The sequence below is a fragment of the Puntigrus tetrazona genome, chromosome 6 (assembly GCF_018831695.1).
Source record: "Puntigrus tetrazona isolate hp1 chromosome 6, ASM1883169v1, whole genome shotgun sequence".
NCBI classification, from domain to species: Eukaryota; Metazoa; Chordata; class Actinopteri; order Cypriniformes; family Cyprinidae; genus Puntigrus; species Puntigrus tetrazona.
The window spans coordinates 16,057,594-16,071,483 of record NC_056704.1 but is presented as its reverse complement, the minus strand read 5'-3'; the positions used below and the strand labels follow the sequence as shown (position 1 = coordinate 16,071,483).

The 13,890-nt window shown below is 41.6% G+C and overlaps 1 pseudogene; it reads left to right on the top strand.

Annotated features, from left to right (window-relative positions):
* The first annotated feature begins 284 nt into the window (after nt 1-284).
* Nucleotides 285-12,562, top strand: LOC122347208 (annotated as a pseudogene).
* The last annotated feature ends 1,328 nt before the right edge of the window (nt 12,563-13,890 follow it).

The following is a 13,890-nucleotide window of genomic DNA, read 5'->3' as shown; positions in this document are numbered from 1 at the left end:
GAGCTGATTGAAATGAAGACTACTGTTTCGTCATGGTAGGACGGGAGGGATTGTAGAGCTGGTATCTACTTTCTGTTCTGTTTGACCGTTAAGAGTTTTTTTATTTTATTAAAAAGAAATGCTCTGTTTCAGTGATATCGGATGAGAGAAGCCTGGTGCTTGACAGCTTTAATGACACGCAGTTACTTCTGAAGCTGGCATTCAGACTGTTGTGCTGAGCTTCCGTTCAGTCAGACGAGCTTTTTAAGCTTTTTTTCTTTCGTCTGCAAACAAAAATTTGATTGTACTCAGTTCGGTGAGAGCTTAGTCGATCAGCAGAGGACTCAGACCATGTACAATACAGTGTGGAATACGGAGAAAGAAGATGACGACTGGAGAGACGGGATGATGCCTCTATTCCACTGAATTAATATTTTACATTGAGATGGATCAGCCGCCAGGTACAGATAAAACAATTAATCTAACAACATGCTTATCACCCCGATAATGTAAATTTTGCCATTTCCTCACTCTGTAAATTTATGCTAACCTGTAAGACTTTTTTTCCACCGTCAAGTTAATAAAGGTTAGAGATCTGACAGTCCCAGTCACCATTTACTTTCATTGTATCTTTTTTGCATGCAGTAAAATGAATGGTGACTCGGATGCCATTCTGCAGATCTCATTTTGTTTCGTGAATGACGTTTAGTGTATTTAATATTTGCACAGTCGCATTATCTGACATCGTAGTCATAAATTCTGCTTAGACAAGTGGAAGTTGCGCCTCTTATTGTTGAAATGTATTTTATTTTAATGTTGCGTGCAGCCGAGTCATATATGGCTGGCATTTAAAAATCCATTTCGCCTTCTTAAAATCGTTCATTTGCTGTCTGCTCTTCAGAAAATCGTACTTACAGTGCACTGTCTGCATTAACATTATCGTGTACATTTTAAATGCATCATAACCGACCTCTCACTCAGACAGGGGCCCATATTAAATCCTCTTTCTCCCTGAAGAGAGTGCAACAGTCTACATCCTCTAGTTTTTATTTGAAAGTAACGTTAATGGTTCATGTGCATACATCGTTTAGTCACCTCTTATTATATCAGATCTATTTTTTTTCAGTAGAACACAATCTGTTAGTGTGTCGCCCTCTCCATTCACTTTTTTTTGCATCTTTTTAATACAGTGAGAGTTAATGATGAAATGAGATTTCATATTGCATATCTGCTTTTGGGTGAACTGTCTCTTATGACCAGATTATTCCTCCGCATATATCCAGTAATATTACAATTTTGTATATAACGTGGGCCTGTATATATTGTATAAAAATCTTTATAGAGAGAGATTAGTTACAGGTCCTTCTGTAGTCTGTCGGTTTTTCCTCAGGAGATTTTGTGGACGCTGCATGGCTCGTGACTAGCTGGTATTGATATGCAAAATGTGGAGAGATCGAATTCACTTTATGAATTGGTTTGACACCTAAGTGCTGTCGCATGTGATCTAGCTTCCAGTGAGCATTACAGCAGTAAATGGGGACTAGGTAGCTTGTGTAGACTCAAATGAAGTTACAGAATTATATTTTGTGAAAGCTCGCCAGCCTCTTTCAGAGTAAGTTTCCAGCTTTCTGAATGTTAGTTTTGGTGGTTTGCGCTCCTATTCAAATTCAGTGCCATTCATGTGTCATCGGTTAAGCGCTTCTGACACCCATTTTATTGCCATTAACAATGATGTTGGCAGATCGGAAACTGATCCCATTCAGAAGTCACAGGCATAGTTGACAATGGGTCGCATCCATGTCGTTAATTCCTGCAATAAAGAGACGGATGACACTTTTAGAAGGCGTGAAATGTGAATGAATGAGAAAAGAGACTGTGTCGGACAGTTTTGCATGAGGCTGTTACTTATGTGGCTACTGTGAGGGGCTTTAGAGCAGACCGTGTTGAATGCGAACGCAGAAGAAACATTTTGAGCGTCATTTCTCGACAAACTAACTGTAATATTTATGAAGGTTGCTGAAGATGGTGCTTTCGTCTGTAATTGTCCTGCATACCGTTAACTGTTTCTTGGTCCAGTTGCAGCCTTAGTGGGCAGAATGAATAATTTTTATTACGCTCACAACATTCTCTGCGCTTGTTCAAAGGAACAATGCCTAACGCCCAGTTCGAACTCTCGTTTCCTGTGAAAATGAGTTGTGGTGGACTGAACGGATCTGGCAAGCAGGATTCTGGCTTGAATAGCCCTTCGATTGCTCTGCCACGGGATGAATGATACAGCACCGTGATCAACCCGGCCACATTAATCTTATCTTTCATTCTGTGCCACTGCACACAGGTTTATCAGATCTCTTCTTTTTCTATCCGCCCGTTTGTCCCCATGCACTGTCAATAGCCACACATTGGACATATCATCTGCTTCTTTCCTCAACTCCACGGCTCTTCATCTCCGGAGACGCTGTTAGAGAGGCACTGCGGACAGTGAAATCAGCCTGGCCTGAGACGGCAGATGGCTAGATTAGAAACAGTGAGTAGGAAAGGAACGAATCGACGCGGTTCCCGTGCAGATGTTCATTAGAATATTTATTACAGCTGAATTGGAGATGTGAAAGGCTCCGAGGTATGGCCCTGTATGTGCGCAGCGTCTGCAAACAAGCAAGCGACCGCTGAGCCCCATTGCGGTGTCCAATGAACACAGGTGCTACACCGCTCCCTAGGGGAAAGTTGGCCCTGTCTCTTAGGACCAGTGATGTGTGAGTGTAATAAAGGTTGCCGGAGCAGTGTGCTCTGGCTGGACAACAAAAGTGCAGCGACACCAAAGGAAAAGTCATCAGCTTCTAACATCCCTTAATAGGCATTCGTATGACATAAGGGATGGAAATGTCACTATCTCTCTTGATGCATGGCTCTTTCTTTGTTCTGTGCCTTTTCAGCTTGTTCTGTCTTGAATGTATTTGAGCTGGTTCATTCATAAATGTCCACAGAAAATGTATATTACGCTGAGGAAGCAGGGTTTTTCTTTAGCAGAATGTGAAAACAAAGCATTTTTCTTTCTTTGAATCTATGGTGTATGCGCACATAAGTCTTTATATATTGTAAATGTAATTAGTTCAATTAAATTAACGAAAGTGTTTGCAATCAGCACACTTTTTAGTATCTGGTAATCTTCTTGTTTCAGCAATGTGTCTGTGAAGCGGTTCGATGCATGTGTCCCCGCTTGTGTTCTCCTCAGCGTGTGTTAGTTGTCTTTGCCTTGTCTCTCTCTGGGAGGAGTTCCTCCCCTCCTACATCATTCCCCAGAAGCTTTTCCGCCTCTCTTTCTCCATCTCATATGGTTGTGTCCACCTCTCCCTCCTGCTTTCTCACATTGGCTGCCGCCGAATTCTCCATTGAGAGGGTTTGTTAAGCCAGCAGCATCTGAATTTAGGAGTAGGATTTTCCTCTGGCTTTAGTCTGAAAGGCAGAGCGAACGAGCGAGGGAGGGTGGAGAGAAAGGAGAGCGAGTGGGAGAGAGAGAGAGAGGGGGAGAGGGAGAGAGAGAATAAGAGGACTCGTGTCACAGACAGCTGAGTGCAGGCTGTATACATGCAGCTCAAAAGGAACCAGAGGAGGACGGTAAGGGAGACACCAGTCTTCTTTTCTTCTGCTTTTTCACGGTCACTGTCTTTTGCTTTTTTTCTGTCTTATATATTGTAATGCTCTGAACATACTGTCAGGGGAGCACAATGACAATTAGTGTTTGTCCTATTGTGTGGGAAGTGTCCTGGATCTTGTATGGATGGAAACATGCGCAGTTGTTTCAACATGAATTAACGTAAGAGCCATGCTTTCCATTATAGTTGTACTTTTGTCATTTTTAGTTTTATTTAAAAAAATAATCTAAGGATGTTTTAAGAGTTCAGCTGTGAGGATCGTCTTTTATTCATGCATTAGGAGCCGATGTTGACAGTGCATCATGATAATAGGTGCACAGAGCGCGTTTGGTTTCACATGTGATTGTGAGCGTCCCCGACGGACTATTTAAACCACCCATGTGCTCGGTGACACTTTTTAATTCATTCCCCCTGGTTCGGGACGTGCACCCCTCGCCTGCTGCTCCCCTCAATGGCACTGTCATCACTCTCTGCCACACGCTTTTTCTCATGCTAATGCACTCCTAATTTGTACATACAAGCTTCCTAAACTAAACTGTTTTGTGTGCGTGTGGTGTCAGTGTTTGTGTTTCTTTCAAAGTACTGTTGCTTTATCTGCTCCATCACCTGTAGAACCAGAAGTTTGAACATGTCTTTCACTGTGCACAAGAGCACGGCTGTAGAACAATGACTCTGGAGATGATGTTCTGAGCTGCATGTTGCCATTTATATTTGTTTCAAACAATGGACCGCTTGTCGCTGATCGCCATAGGCTTTACTCTATGGATGTATAGTTTTCTTTGTTCAGACTTTGCGCAGCTCTGCAGCGCTGCATTGCCACTCACTCCTTTCCATCCTAAATCCTAGTCTTTTCTTTTCTCATGTTTTCTTATTAATGGTTTATAAAATATAATAATATTTTACAAGGATATCTTAATGAAAAACCCTAATTTGTTTTGCTTTTATTATAAAGCATGCTGAGCTAGTTTACTGTTGTAGAAATTGAAAAGATCTTTTCACTCTTTGTCATTTAAATTTATCCCTTTGTTTCATCAGTTTTGCATAAATCATGATCGTAATTACTTTGAATCTGTGAATGGTAGTTTAAAAATGACTGCATTCTGCTACTATGTGACTTTCCATTGTGTGCCCCCAGTTGCGATATCTCTGACACCAACACACATGGGGTGACCACTGTAATGAGATCACCTAGTCACATCTCTGCCTCTGTTCTTGCTCCGCTTTCTTCCTTCCGTTTCCATGTTCTTTTCTATGTTCACACCCCATCACTAGCTCACAAAGATAACCAAGTGTGTGTGTGTGGGGGTAGGACAAAGGTGGTCACACACTTGCAGAAAGAGCTGACAGTGGAAAACTGGTAGGCAGGAATTTGAGGTTTCAGCTGGGCTTGTGCACCTGCCTTTGGCTGCTGTAGAGAGGTGAGTGAAAAAAAGGGGGCATTTCTTCTGGTGGAAGGCTGCCGCTGTAGCTCTGAAAGGGCTTTGTGACGAAATGAAATATATCAGGCTTAAGATATATTCATAGAGATTTGTTTGTGTGTGTATGTGTGGTTTCAGCTCACATGTTAGACTTGAATAGTGAGATATTGAATCTCGGTTTATTGTGTCTCTAAATTACATTAGGGAGTGGAAGAGGTGAGCTACGTGGGTATTTGCAAATGTAATATTAATATGGTGATTATTGTGTTGGCGTAGAGGAACAGAAGGTTACACATTGTCAAATGACTTCTTCATAAGCTGCTATGCTGCAGAAATGGTCCTCTACTAGGTGGTGAGTTTCCCAAAGTTTCAGATGACACACAAGTGCAATAAGGTTGCCATATTTTCAGCTGCCAAAAGTCATTGCTGTGAAGAAATGTTCATTTTCCATTCAAGGCATTTGGCTGATCTTCTTTCAGACCAACTGAAATGTAGGAACAGTGTGTGGCGCAACACTCTGCAGGAGCAGGGTTTGGGTGGGGATGTGTCCGTTAGCCTGGCTTTGCTTTGACTGGTTGAAGCCGCTCACCCCACCAGACTAAAGGTGTTTCCTGTGGGCCTGTGGAGGAGGAGTTGTCACTGTGCCTGGGTCTCAGACTACACTTGTGCACTCTCAGTCCAAAAACCGCCACTGCTTTTAATTAATGACACCTCAAAGAAAGCCATTCCACACACCCTCTTCCCGCACAATCGTAAAGAACTATAAAGATCTTCAATCCACAAATGTTTGCAATGTTGGGAAGTAATAAAACTTCAATGAAAAACTTAAAGTACTGAAATGGCAATACAAGAAAGTCAGTCCTCTCTCTCTCTCTCTCTCCTCTCATCTCTACTGTGATCTTTTAAACAATTTTATTATTATTATTATTATTATTATTATTACTTATTAAAGGAGCCAATTGTGTGGATCAGTGGGTCATTCCCACAGTGTGCCAGCAGCAATGATTCATTCATTGGCTGTAGTGTGCATTGTATGTCCTTTGGGCTTTTATTTCCGTGTGACTCACCTCCGGTGTATTGAACCTTAGTCTCTGCCTCTTTTCATTCGCATACCAGATAGAAGTTTCTTTAGCTAGAAGGGCCCAGGAGTTTTTAGAATCAGCCTGGGAGTTTAGGACATCCCTATGCCCACTTGCTCCATCTAGTAGACCACTCCCCTGCCCTGTCCTGGCATAGATATACACCCACTCCTATACAGCCTTGTCTCTATTGGGAATATGGACAGGTGGATGACTGTTTTTTCAAAAGACAGTGTTAATATTTGAATTCATTATGGCAGTATTTTTGTATGAGCCAGATCCTCCCTAAACAGTCCACTAGTACTGTTTGGAGCATGACTTGGTTTCACTTAAAAACCTTCTGAATAAACCTGTGCATTGAGAACGGAGTGGTGCGTTGCTGTTTCAAGGCCCCTGCTGCAAGTTTCCCCATCTAGGTCAGGGGGAGGTTAGTTTGGCTTGGCAGTGTGTGCAAGGCTTGAACACTATGTCTCTGTACATTTCAGATGGAGCAGTAGCCTTCAGTTTTTTTGCAAAAAATAAAATAATACACCTGGCTGAGCACTTGAAGGTTTCTGAAGCACTTGAACGTTAAAACATGTGAACGGCTGCCATTGCATCCTTCATCTAGTCTTACTGAAAGTTGAGTAATACCAGTTTCAAAAAGATTGAAAAAAAAATCATATCAGAGATTAGACAAGAGAATGGATGCTGTGAAGATGTAACACACTGCACATACTCTCTCATGATGTATCATCTCTGTCATGACACTGCGTGGCTAAGGCAGCACGCCAGGTGACCCTGACCCACAAGATAGCAAGAGCACCATCAGCTTTAGCTTCAGCGAATTCTGTTTACGCAGCTGTTGTTTCGCTTTGCGTGGCAACAAAAGAAGCATATCACTCAAGGGAAAGAAACCTGTTCATTACATATTCAGCAAGTAGAAGAAAAGCAAGACTGGCAGAGAAGGTCATTTGTTTTTTGTTTACACTTTCACTTCAGCCGAACGGAATATGTTGTTGTTGCATTTTCCATGAAAACTGATCTTTGCATTTTCAGTGGAAATCATTGTTGCATTTTTCCAAACAAGCTCGGTCTGACTACAAATGTTGTGAAGGAGGAGAGTATTGAAAGGCCATCTATGGGAAATTATACAAAGGTCAATAGTTAATCCTAATGGTAACCTTACTACTGCAGTACTTCAAGTATTTGTAAACAGTTGAAAGACACAAAACAATGTGTGTGTGTGTGTGTGTGTATTTTTACAATTTAAGTTCAAATTTGAATTCTCTTAGCAACTTTTTCATGAGGATAAACAATGCATTTGTTAACATGACATCTGCTTAGTTTGATCTTTAAGAAGATGAGGTTTTCATCTGTAAGGTCGCAACACAAACGTTGTATTTCTAGGATTGCTCTTGAGGTTAGAAATTTTTCCACTAAAATAAATCTTTCTCATTTTTTCTGCAGCTCTTCCTCCCAAGCCAACAAAACCCATGACACCAGTAAACGGGTAACGGGTGTGAAAGAAGCTGCCAGCGGCTCATTGCAAGAAGCAGAATGGTACTGGGGAGACATATCAAGGTAAGAGTCACTTGACGCTAGACTTCATTTCTCACTTGATTGGATTTCTGTCTGTTCTTCTCTGAAAACCTTTCCTCATGCCAGTTAGCTCAAAGTGTGACTGCCTTCTCATCACGTGGTGGACACGTATGGCCGTGTGCACGCCAGGTGATAGCTGGCCAGCACAGTCATAAGACTGCATTTGAATCAGATGAAGAGGTTTCTGGGTTGTTGTCGTTCTTCCCATCCTCCACCTGATGGCGTCCCAAGTTGGTTGCCTGAGGTGGAGTCAGCTCTGGAGTGTCATGTTGCTCTTTCAGCTGCTCTGCAAGCTTTTTTTCTGTTCTTTTTCTTTCTTTATGTGGGCCGGTGAACTTATTTTGATCCTCTCCCTTCTTTTTGGCTCACTTATCCTGAGGCATGTATGCTTTGCCGCAGCTGTACAAAAGCAGAAAGGCAATGCAGTGGGGAGAGACACTGGAAGAGCTGGAAAAGAGAAAGACAGGTTTAGTTGCCATTACTTAAGGAGGGATAGAAGAACCCAAATCTCCAAAATGTCGAGCTGTCTGGCCAGTTTCAACACAACCCATAAAACTCTCAGGTTTTAGCAGATTAGTCTGCTGCTTAGTGACCAGCTTTAGACTTGTTTGATGTTGGGCTAGTAGAAATTCTGCAGAAATGCTCATAGGCTCACCGATCTCTGAAGCCCTGCTATCCTTTAACTCAGTCCCTTCCCATATAAACCACATCTGCTTTTTTCACTTTGCTTCAAACCTATGCTTGGTGCTTACTAGTTTAAAACTAATTTTCAAACTTTGAGGCATCTAATAAAGAAGAGCTCTAAAGCACAGTGATGCTGACTACTGAATTTCAAATATGGACTGTCATTATGGTCTCAGTGAAGAATGTGTTGAAAAACCTATAATTATAATGTGACTACTATATGCCCATACTAGTACATAAAGCAGATTGACATAGCTTTCTCTTTTTACTCCTTTTTATTTATTTATTTATTTATTTTTTTGTGCAAAGGTGAAATTATTTCAATCATGGATGATTGTCTCAACAATTTTGATAAACAATTATGATTAACTTGCTATTAAGGCTGCATATTTTGTTTAATTTGTCATTGTTCAATTATCTCCTCTAGCCAGATGTTTTTGAATGCAAAAACACATTCTAGATTTCCCACTTTCCACACTGACATGCTGTGTGCTCGTCGTGCACATTACGTCATCTGTGCACAGCTGCTTATCTTGTCTCAGCATTTTCATACATCATATTGCAATGCTTTCTTCAATTACACCACATTACAGAAGCAAAAATGCTTGCAATTTCATTTCTCAATAGCTTTTCTAAACCAAACATGTTACTGAAATAGACACTTCCCCTAAACGATGAACTTGCTGATGCACTGCAACCTAAAAATGCACCTGATTCCCACAGCTCCCAGTGCAGGATGTAAGACAGGCCTCCTCCCCCAGAAAGGTGGGAGCGTTGCTTAGTCAAAGGCTCCTTACCTCAGCAGCCCAAAGTAGGCTAAATATACCCCCTCCTGAGGAGCCAAGGCCGGGGTCAGCTGAGAACCAGCATGACTAGGCTGTTGGCTGTCAGGAGAATGGGAGGAGGCTTGGAAGTCAGGGGCGGTGGGGTGTGACATTCCCTCCCATACAGACTAAAATAGAGAAGGGGGCAAAAAAGCAGGAAAGTCTTTGAAGCCTGACAGCTCCTCCGCTGGTCGTCTGGAGGCACTTTTAAAGAGACAGATTGTCTGATTTTAAGACAAGAGCTGGAGGCATCGCGCATGTGGGTGTGCAGGACAGGTCAACCGTTAAACCATTCAAAGATGTCTCACTCTCTCCCAGACGGCTGTAACAGACAGTATGGTCACAGACCAGTGCCTTTGCCTCTGCCAGACCAAATTTATTTATAAAGCCAGGCAAAGAGAAGTCGTCATGTTTTTGTGTGTGTGTGTGTGTGTGTCAGCCCTTTCTGTTGAGTTTTAGAGAGAGGCCACAGAAAACCTGTTTTAGCTGTAATTACAAATTTTTAAGTGCACTGTTTGATGTGTGGAGTATCTGTCTTTGCAGGAAGAGGTGAACGACAAACTGAGAGACATGCCAGATGGTACTTTCTAGTACGGGACGCCTCGACCAAGATGCAGGGAGATTACACACTAACGCTTAAGGTAATTAATATTTACAAAGCTTCTACTTGTCGAAAAAAAAACCCCTCTCCATTCAGCTTACATTGATCCGTGGTCCAACGCAATCTAATTTTTTTTTCCCTACAGGAAAGGTGGAAACAATAAGCTAATAAAGATCTACCACCGTGATGGGAAGTACGGTTTCTCAGACCCGCTCACGCTCAGCTCGGTGGTGGAGCTCATCAGTCATTACAGGCACGAGTCCCTGGCCCAGTACAACACCAAACTGGACGTAAAGCTCATGTATCCCGCTCTCGCTACCAGCAGGTAAATGGGTTTACATTGAGGGCAGGGGTATCACGCTTACAGACCCATCCCTTCCTTTCCTTTTACCTCTTTGTCCTCCCACCTCTCCTCCTCGCTCCGGCCCTAAAGAGCGTGTTTGCTGAATGAATTGTGCAGCTTGTTGTGAGTGAAACTGCAGAGGCAGCAGGATGCTTTTGGCATGAAATATTACTTTGTTTATTGCCACAGCAGCGCACCTCCTAAATAATTGCACACATCCACAATGTCGAAAGGCCATCCAGGCATTTATTCGCTTCCCTCCTCCTCCTCCTCCTCCTCGCCTCCCGGTATCTTTCTCAGACACACAGGTGCTCATTATTTAGGGGGTTCCACAAATGTAAGCCCTCGAGAGGCACTTACAGATTCCAAGATTTTTATTAATGATTCCGGGAAGAAAATTCCTGAAAAATGGCTTTCACTTTGTAAGCAAAACCTACAGTATGTTGCTGTGAGCAGTCCTTTTTTCCCCCATTGCACTTTTCTTCACTCAGCAATTCATATCAATAACAATGCATTTACTCTCTCTCTCTCTCTCAGGATCAGCTGGTGAAAGAGGACAACATTGATGCAGTGGGGAGGAAACTCCAGGAATATCACAATCAATATCAGGAGAAGAGTAAAGAATATGACAGACTCTACGAGGAGCACACAAAAACCTCACAGGTAAGCCGTTTAGAACATTTCTGTCCGATCGATAGACTACCGACCCATTAACTCCAGTGCTAAACTCCACATGCACAAACTATTTATTCCATTACAGAAGCTCATTGACCAATTAACGGGTCTATTAAGAGGCACAGCATCACATCCATTGATTTATCTTTCCTTTGATTGCAGGAGATCCAGATGAAACGTGACTGCAATAGAGGCCTTCAATGAGACGATTAAAATTTTTGAAGAACAGTGTCACACGCAGGAACGCTACAGTAAAGAATACATAGAGAGATTCCGCAGAGAGGGCAATGACAAAGAGATTGAAAGGTACGCAGAGTCCTCGATTAAAAATAGCTTTGGTCGGAAGCCTTGATCTGTGGGTTTACAAATCCTTGTTGTTGTTGTTTTTCTTAGGATCATGATGAACTACGAGAAGCTGAAATCCCGACTTGGTGAGATTCACGACAGTAAGACCCGGCTTGAACAGGACCTGAAAACACAGGCTCTGGACAACAGGGAGACGGACAAGAAAATGAACAGCTTGAAGCCAGATCTCATTCAGCTCAGAAAAATCAGAGATCAGTACCTTGTGTAAGATGAGCTTTCCTTTGCAGCTTATTTCGTCATCTTCACTGTTGACAGTTTTTCCTGCATGTATAAACACTCCACTGCTTCTTTCTCATGCAGCTGGCTCAATCATAAAGGCGTTCGACAGAAACGAATAAACGATTGGCTGGGAATCAAAACGAACACGGATGAGTAAGTCAAATTGTCATATATTACTTGAAACTACCGGCTCCATCACAGCATGTAACACACTTCCTCTCCAAATCACAGCGCCTACTTCACAGTGAGGAGGATGAGAATCTGCCACACTACGATGAGAAGAGCTGGTTTGTGGGGACCTAAACCGAACGCAGGCAGAGGACTTGCTACACGGCAAACCTGATGGAGCCTTTCTTATTCGCGAGCAGCAAGAAGGGCTGTTACGCCTGCTCTGTTGTGTGAGTATCTTAAGTTGGGAGAATGAGGATTTCTCTTCAGTTTTAGTATGAAAAGATCTCTTCTGTTTTAATAAAATATCTAAAATTAGATGTATTTTTCTTTCAAGACTCCTACTCTTTTTCCGAGCTTGTTTCAAGAAATGTCAATGTATTGATCCTCTTTGATTATTCTAACCTCCAGCGCATTGAGCAAACAGATTAAATTTGTCTTTGTCTGAAGTCAGATTCTGCTTGAAATCAGACTGGTAATGAGATGTGTTTCTGTCTGTAGTGTGGACGGCGAGGTGAAGCACTGCGTCATCTACAGCACACCCCGCGGCTACGGTTTCGCCGAGCCCTACAACTTGTACAGCACTCTGAAAGACTTGGTCCTGCACTACCACCAGACCTCACTGGTCCAGCACAACGACTCGCTCAACGTGCGGCTGGCGTACCCAGTGTATGCACAGATGCCCTCAGGCCCTCGGAGATGAAGACTCGCCCCCAAAAATAAAAAAAAAAAAACTACACTCATGGGAGGGAGGAACAGTTTCTGAACAAAAAAAAAAACATACCAACAACAACAACAACAAAAAAAAAAAAAAAAACACTTGCTGCAACACACACGTCAGCCACCTTGGAGTTATATATTTTTACAAGAACAATTTGGAGGGCATTCTTTCTAAGACTGCTTGATTTGCACAAGGAAGTTTTAAATGTTTGTGAATGTGAAAAAAGCAGAAGGAAGCAGAGGAGGCGAGTTTCAGGTGACTCCAAGCTGCTACCTAAACTCCAGCTGGGACTTTTACATGCTCCATTTTAGTTTTTTTTTTTTTTTTTTTTTTTTTTTTTTGCCTCTGATTTTTCTCACATCCTTCTATTTTTCCATTCAGCTGTTGTTTTTTCCTTTATTTTTTGTATTGTCTTTGCAAAATTCTTAACTATATGTAAGGCAGGAAAATACTTAGTTTGTTTAGGTGTCTCCCATCTCTCTCTTTAAGTGTTTAAAAAAAGGCAAAACTGTAGCAAATAGATGACTGACACTTTCCAGAGTGTTCTCAAAGTGACTGCTGCTGAACGAGGGGTTGAGGGATGGTTTGGGAGGGCACAGGTGAAAATGTGTTGTAGTCTTAAAAACAAAAGCTTGTTTTAACACTAACCTTAGAGGGTTTTTTTTTTTTTTTTTTTTTGTCTTGTCCTTGTTTTCAGTTTGGCTGGATCAAAAGTTTTGTCCTTTCCTAAGCAGTTAAGATCGCTACAGCTCAGTGCAGAGACCAAAGTTGGCATGGGGAGGACTTTTTTTTTTTTTTTTTTTTTTTTTTTTTTTTTTTGTTACTAATGATTAAAATTGGCTTGTATTAATTGAGCGAAATTATACTTAATTACACCTAGTTTGCAAACTACTTAAAATAGTTTGATCTGTGTACTGTGAACAGAAGCTCCACATTTTTCATAAGAACCAAAATCGCATGCACAGACACAGTTGACATAAAGCACTTATATAAAAATAACAACTGACCGCTGCACCAAAATCAAAAAAATTAACTAATGTGGCATCTTGATGCTTAATTGATTCGTGTACCTGTCAAACACGCTCAGAAGAAGTTCTTCGGTAAGAGCAGTGTTAGAGCAGATGTGCTTTAGTAGGTATCTTAAAAATAAAGTGCAATCCAGCTTTTGATGGTAGAGAAGTGGTCTGTCAGAGAGATAAACAAACTGCATCAAAAAGCGATAATCACTTGAACTTTTGAAGAGTTTCTTTTAAAAAAAAAAGAAAAAGAAAAAAAGCCCCTTTATTGCCTAGTGCTTCTCTTTTAGCAGGTTGACTCATTCTGTATCAGAAAAGAGATATTACACTTTATTGTTTGGCTGCCTGTTGGTTTTAATGTCGCACAATAAAACCTTTATGAAAATATTCAAAGCTATATGCACAATATTTACTGTCGGTACGTCAGTTATATCACTTCCTGTTTTTGTTGGGCTTCTGACACGCAGGTGTCCAGTTTAGTCTTGAAGTTCACACTGTTCTTTCATTTTCTCTCACAGTTTCCTTTTACAATTAAGTTGTATACTGAGAAAAACTGTTAGTCTTAC